This window comes from Coenobita brevimanus, chromosome 80 (genome assembly GCF_032717465.1).
Source record: "Coenobita brevimanus isolate Jiangsu-jjx chromosome 80, ASM3271746v2, whole genome shotgun sequence".
NCBI classification, from domain to species: Eukaryota; Metazoa; Arthropoda; class Malacostraca; order Decapoda; family Coenobitidae; genus Coenobita; species Coenobita brevimanus.
The window spans coordinates 28,661,091-28,668,321 of record NC_137033.1 but is presented as its reverse complement, the minus strand read 5'-3'; the positions used below and the strand labels follow the sequence as shown (position 1 = coordinate 28,668,321).

The 7,231-nt window shown below is 39.6% G+C and overlaps 1 pseudogene; it reads left to right on the top strand.

Moving 5' to 3' along the window:
• Positions 1-4,901: 4,901 nt before the first annotated feature.
• On the top strand, positions 4,902-5,305 carry LOC145409430 (small subunit ribosomal RNA; annotated as a pseudogene).
• Positions 5,306-7,231: the final 1,926 nt, after the last annotated feature.

Genomic DNA, 7,231 nt, shown 5'->3' with positions numbered 1-7,231 from the left:
GTGGCCACAAACAAATCGCCTCCAAGTCGCCCTGTCCCCCGCCATTTCACTGCCCTGCTCCCAACTCACACACCCCTCTCTCATATACCTCTCCACCCCATCCCTCCATCTCATCCTCGGCCTCCCCCTCCCTCTTCCCCCCTCCACCTCACTCACATACACTCTCTTCGTCAGTCTTTCACCCTTCATCCTCTCCACATGGCCAAACCACCTCAGTGTGTTCCTCATAACGCTTCCTATCACATCCACATCCACACCACAACGCTTCTTTATATCCTCATTCGTCAGCCTGTCTCTCCACGTGACTCCACAGGCTCCTCTTAAATAACTCATTTTCACTGCTCTCACTCTTGACTTGTGTCCTTCCAACAATGTCCAAGCTTCACTTCCGTACGTTAGAGTTGGTATCACAATACTGTCATGTAGTAACTTTTTCACTTCCATGCTCACTTCCCTGTTTCTTATCACTACTTTCAAGGAACGAGCAACCTTTCTTCCCTGCTGTACCCTTTCACGCACTTCACCCTCCAAACCTCCATCCTTACTCATCACACTACCCAAATACTTAAACGTACTCACATTTTCCAATTCCTCACCATCTAACCTCGCTGTACATTCACTAACTTCACCTCTCTCAAAGACCATCACTTTACTCTTCCCTACATTCACCTTTAGGTTCCGTTTCTTACACACTCTCTCAAACTCATCCACCAAGCCTTGCAGCTCCCCTTCGTCTTCACTCAACAACACAGTATCATCTGCAAACAACAGTACAGGGAGTTTCCAAACACTATCCTCTCTCACCAGGGCCACTCCAACATCCACTACCCTACCTTGTACCTCTTTTATTACCCCATCCATGTACAGATTGAACAACCATGGAGACATGACACATCCCTGTTTCAAACCAACTTTCAAAGAGAAAAATTCACTTAGTTCACCATCCACACGCACTACAGCCTTCGCACCATCGTACATACTCTTCACAGCATTCAACAACTTCCCATCTACTCCATATATTCTTAACACTTTCCACAATCCTTGTCTATCCACCCTGTCATATGCTTTCTCCTTCTCCAAATCCATGAAAGCCGCATACAACTTCTTTCCCTTCTCTAGAAACTTTTCCACTAAAGATCTAAGAATGAATATCTGATCTACACAACCTCTTCCCTTCCTAAAGCCTCCCTGTTCTTCTCCAACTAATTTCTCTGTTCTTTCTCTAACTCTGTCTATAAGTATCCTACCATACACTTTTCCTATTATACTAAGAAGACAAATGCCCCTATGATTACCACACACTTCTTTTTCCCCTTTTCCTTTGTACAAGGGAATAATTATACCTGACTTCCAATCCTCCGGGACTCTACCTTCCTCCCAGGCCAATCTGCACATCTTCCACATCCATTCTACTACTATCTCTCCCCCATGCTTCAGCATTTCACCACACACTCCATCAATTCCTGGGGCTTTCCCCGATTTAACTTTCTTCATTGCTTCCACAACTTCTATCCTACTGATTTCTTCCTGTCTTCTCACCTCCCTCCTTCTCCCAGCCATTCCCCAGCCACTTATACTCGCATTACTTCCATCCTCTACGTTCAACAATTCCTTAAAGTGTTCTCTCCATCTGCTCACTTTTTCTCCCTTCTCCACTAGTAATCTACCATTTTTATCTTTTACTCCCCTGCTAACTTCACTCCCACCCTGTCTTACTCTTTTCACTTCTCTCCAGAACATTTTCTTATAGTCCCTCCACTTTACACTCAAATTCCTTCCAAATTCCTCATCCACTCTCTTCTTACTCTCTCTTACTAATCTTTTCACCTCTCTCTTCCTTTCCACATATAACTCTCTCTTCCGCCTCTCAACTTCTTCCACGCCCCTATTTCTCACCCATTCATTGTATGCTTTCTTCTTTTGTGCCACAGCCTGTTTCACCTCTTCAGTCCACCACGCTGTTCCTTGCACCCCCCTCCGTCTTCTCTTCCTTCCACACACCACATCACATGCTGCCCATATTTCTTCTGTAAATATCTTACACACACCTTCCACGTCTCCCATCTGCTCCAATTCATATTTGCCCAATCGTTCCTCCACTTCTCTCTTATACTCTGCCTTTTTCTCATCCTCTTGTAACCTTTCCACTCTCCTTGCAACTACTCCTTCCTCTCGTCTTTCCCTTCTTCTATTTCTCCATCTCACTTGCATCCTAATTCTGGCCACCACCAAGTAGTGGTCAGAAAGTCCACTCCCCCAGCCTCTATACACTCTTGCATCCTTTACACATCTTCGCATTCTTTCATCCACACACACATAATCAATCATTTTTATTCGCCATTCTATACAATCACGACTTCTTCATATATAACTTAGGATTTAGACTAGGCACAGACTACTTAAGCTACATTTTAATCCTTCTAAGCATTTGAATTATAGCACTGATCATTATATCCAGAGTAAAAATTACATTCACCTCGAACTTTCCCAGACTATTTCTATTAATCAACTTAGCCCTATTAATTTTCCTAGTATTAACCTTTAGATCTATAAACTACCTTCTATTTTATATTACCTTCGAAGCTTCCCTAATCCCAACCCTTATCCTAATCTTAGGTTGAGGATACCAACCAGAACGAATCCAAGCAGGAGTTTATATACTATTCTACACCTTATTTGCATCTCTACCGCTCCTAGCCTCCCTACTTTACATCTACAAAACAAACGGAACACTCACCATCGGAGCTCTCTACCAAAGAATCAACCTAAGAATCTTGTCCCTTATTTGATTCGTCTCCTCTATTATAGCCTTTATCGTGAAACTACCTATATGCTTGTTTCACCTTTGACTACCCAAAGCACATGTTGAAGCTCCAGTAGCAGGATCAATAATTCTAGCCGGAGTTTTACTAAAACTAGGAGGCTATGGCCTAATCCGAATCCTGCCACTATTTACCGAAATAAATAAGAACTTAAGATGACTGTGAGTTATTAAGAATCCTAGGAGGGTTCTTCGTTAGTATTATCTGCCTACGACAAGTAGACATAAAATCACTCATCGCTTACTCTTCTGTAGCCCACATAAGATTAGTACTTTGTGGGCTATTAACCTTCAGATGATGAGGAATAAACGGAGCTGTTGTCGTAATAGTAGGTCATGGTCTATGTTCTTCAGGACTATTCTGCCTTGCAAACATAGTATATGAACGAATCGGAAGACGAAGCCTTCTAATTAATAAAGGCCTATTAAATTTTATACCAAGAATGGCACTATGATGATTCTTGCTAAGAATCAGTAACATAGCCGCGCCTCCTTCCATTAATTTACTAGGAGAAATCAATCTAATCATAAGAATTATTAGATGAAACAAATTGACTGCCCTAAGAATCAGACTACTATCTTTTTTCAGAGCAGCTTACACTCTTTACCTTTATTCACTCAAACAACACGGTGTATTCTCTAGATCTCTATACTCCTGCTGCTCAGGAAAAGTTCGAGAATACTTAGTTTTAAGACTTCATTGAATTCCCCTGAATATCTTAATTCTGAAAAGAAACCTGATTATACCTAACATCTAACTGAACCCTTACCACCTCTTTACATTTTAACTATATTACAACTCAGCTCGTTCGGGTAGTTTATTACTAAAACGTTAGTTTGTGGCGCTAAAAAAATAAAAATCTTATCCTGAACCATGATTTGAAAAATTTCAATACACCTAACAAGAATAGTTTTCCTAATATTTTTCTCCCTAACCTCATTATTCATATCTCTCCTATGCTTATTTGACAAAACATGCTATGTTATTGAATGAGAAATTCTAAGAATCAACTCATCCTCTATCGTTGCAACATACATTTTCGACTGAATATCTTAATATTCATAGGATTCGTTATATTCACTTCAGCAATAGTGCTTTTTTATAGAGGAAGATATATAGAAGGAGACCCTAACATGAACCAATTTATATACCTAGTTTTAGCTTTCGTCCTATCGATAATTTTCCTAATCGTCAGCCCTAATTTAATTAGAATTCTCTTAGGATGAGACGGCCTAGGATTAGTATACTATGCACTAGTAATTTACTATCAAAACGAAAAATCCGTAAACGCCGGAATGTTAACCGTTCTATCCAATCGAGTAGGAGATGTGGCAATTCTCCTAAGAATTGCCTTGATATTTGTTGAAGGAGGCTGAAATTTCATTTTCCACGTATTTTACCTGGATGACAATTTCACACTGTTAATAAAAAGACTTATTATCATAGCAGCAATAACCAAAAGAGCTCAAATTCCGTTCTCTGCTTGACTACCCGCTGCTATGGCAGCCCCAACACCAGTATCAGCTCTAGTTCACTCCTCGACCCTTGTCACAGCCGGAGTTTACCTCCTCATCCGATTTAGACCCGCATTATCAGAAACGACTTTACCAACACTACTACTATTCAGATCTCTGACAATATTTATATCAGGTCTAGGAGCTAATTTCGAATACGACTTAAAAAAAATTATTGCTCTGTCAACCCTAAGCCAACTAGGAGTGATATTAATAACATATGAAAATTCCAGTGCTCCCAAGCTTACAAGTTCAAAACTCCAAGCTTTAGTAGATCTCAGTGTGTATTATTTTCATATCAGTGAAAACTGGAAAAAGTAAATTGAATTATCTCCGGCTAAATCTTGTGCCAGCAGTCGCGGTTATACTCGAAGGGAGTGTGAATACAAATCGATATCTAACTCTTATGCCAGTAAACGATGATTTTTTTAATTTTATAAAGGGTGAAATCAATTTTTCAAAGATAAATAAATCAACCCCTCCTAATTAACAAGTTAACAAACAAAGGAAATAAACAAGGATTAGATACCCTCCTATACAGTACCTTTAAGAAAGATTTATATCTGATTAGTAACAGCTATGTGCTCTAAATTCAAAGAATTTGGCGGTATTTTAGTCTAATTAGGGGAACCTGTCTTTTAAACGATAAACCACGAAAAATCTTACCTATGTTATATAGTTTGTATACCGTCATTGAGATAACTTTTACAGAACAAGTTATTGAAATAATTACATTAAAATATTAGATCAAGGTGCAGCAAATATATAGGTTAAGATGGGTTACAATAAAATTTATATTATCACGAACAAATTTCAGAATACAAATTTTGAAGGTGGACTTAAAAGTAAGGCTCGCTTTAATAAGACAGCCTGATTTTAGCTCTAAAATGTGCACATATCGCCCGTCGCTTTCATTAACCTAAGATGAGATAAGTCGTAACATAGTAGGTGTACTGGAAAGTGTACCTGGAAAGCAAGATAGAGCTTGAAAACAGCCAGAAATAATGATCAGGTAGTGAGGCAAAAATAGATCAGGTATGGTGACTAGTTAGTGAGTGAAACAACGCTTATAATGCCTTTATTACTGCTTGAAAACCAATATACTGTCATACTACATATACATTCGTACCAAGTAATTAAATAAATACCGTTTATGAGTGGATAAAATAGTTACCCTCCCATAGAACTCGTTTTCTTTGGTGCCAGCATGTTAGAAAACCCACTCAGGTAAGGAGGAACTCCTACCTGGATTGGGCACTTTAAACCTCAGGTGAGCGATTTCTCTATGAATTTTCGATGTTTCTCACCAAAAGCGAAGGTTTTAGCCAAAAAAAAAAAAAAATCGAAAATACCTCGGGACTGGGGGATGTCGGAGGTGCGGAAAACCTCGGGACGTGACGGGTTAAGCTATGTGCCCATCTTGCATTGGCCATTTGTACCTTTTCATTCTTATCTATGTGTTCTTTGAGATGTGGATTCCATTCTACTGATTCATACACCAAGGTTGGTCTAATGAATGATGCGATTATTTCTCTCAGCATGTCTTCATTTATATATGTGAATGCTTCTCTCATACTTGCAAGCAGTGTGTACAGCTCCGTTCAGAAATTCGTACTACACCCAATGTGGAAGGCGCTAGTCTCGGCCCCTCCTTCCCAGACGACAGGTTACAGTTTCGAACCTCCCACGAGCAACCAGAATTTAGCTTGTATTAAAGCAGTGTCATTCGCTCACCGACTGTTAAATGAAATGAGAATTTTATTTTCATACTCGTAGGTATCAGTCAATCTTACTGCTGTTTAAATGATGAAATTATGTTTATATTCGCGTGCCTTAAAAAATATAATACAGTACTAATAGCAGAAATGCATGTAACAGAATATAAGAAGTTCGGCTATAAAATCAGTGTGATTAGGCGAGCTAGTGAGTTATCACATGTCTTAATCCCTAGACACGGCCATTATTTCAGCTAACCATCTTAGCTCAGTATCTATGACCTGTTCTACCGCTTCAAGGAAAATCCAAGCAGCTAAAAATAATTTATATGCAGTCAAGATATTCAAACATTTAAGAAATATCAGAACAGTTAAAACTCATATTGATACTCAAAACCAGATGAAGACGATTGGTGGAGTCTAAGGAATAATGGAAATGATATGTTTTATGATGAAGTAGCCTACCTGATATTTCCCCTACATAACTACATAACCGTCGGTCTCTCTCTCTCTCTCTCTCTCTCTCTCTCTCTCTCTCTCTCTCTCTCTCCACACACACACCACTGTTCATCTGAATTCTCTGCTTCCATCTCTCCCCCATTATGACTGAAACGAGGCACCAGCCTTGCCCCATCCACCCACCCACTCTGCAATGCAACTGTTAACTAGTAATCTGTCTTTCTTGTATACGACTTTGTTTTGTGGAATGTCTTAGCATGTCTTCTTCCAATGCACAGTGCCCCATTATTTCAAACACAGTGTGTCCAGGCATCTCAATGGAATAGATATTTGTGTGTTTACGTTTCATTGGAAGGAACTGACAGGGTTTTGATTTATGACGGTCATATACAAATCAGTCCTAGTCATTCTAAGAACGAGACTTCAGTTCCCATCTCTTGATGTATAGCTGTTGTTGTTGTTGTGTAACCCTGGTCTGTCTGGCCAAGCAGAGCCATGAACCACAGTCAAGCAATCGCCTCTGCAGGGCTGTCCCGTGCAGTGATGGGGTGAAACCAGGATATCTGGCCTTAAGCTGCATTTAGTCTCGCTACGCCACTAGCTTTATAGGCAGTAGTTTGTTTAGTACAACAGTTGCCCTTGTAGCAATATTTTCATATATAATTTATTTAAACACAAGTATGCATACTCGTAATGTTATTCCAAACTAGATTTTCGGCAT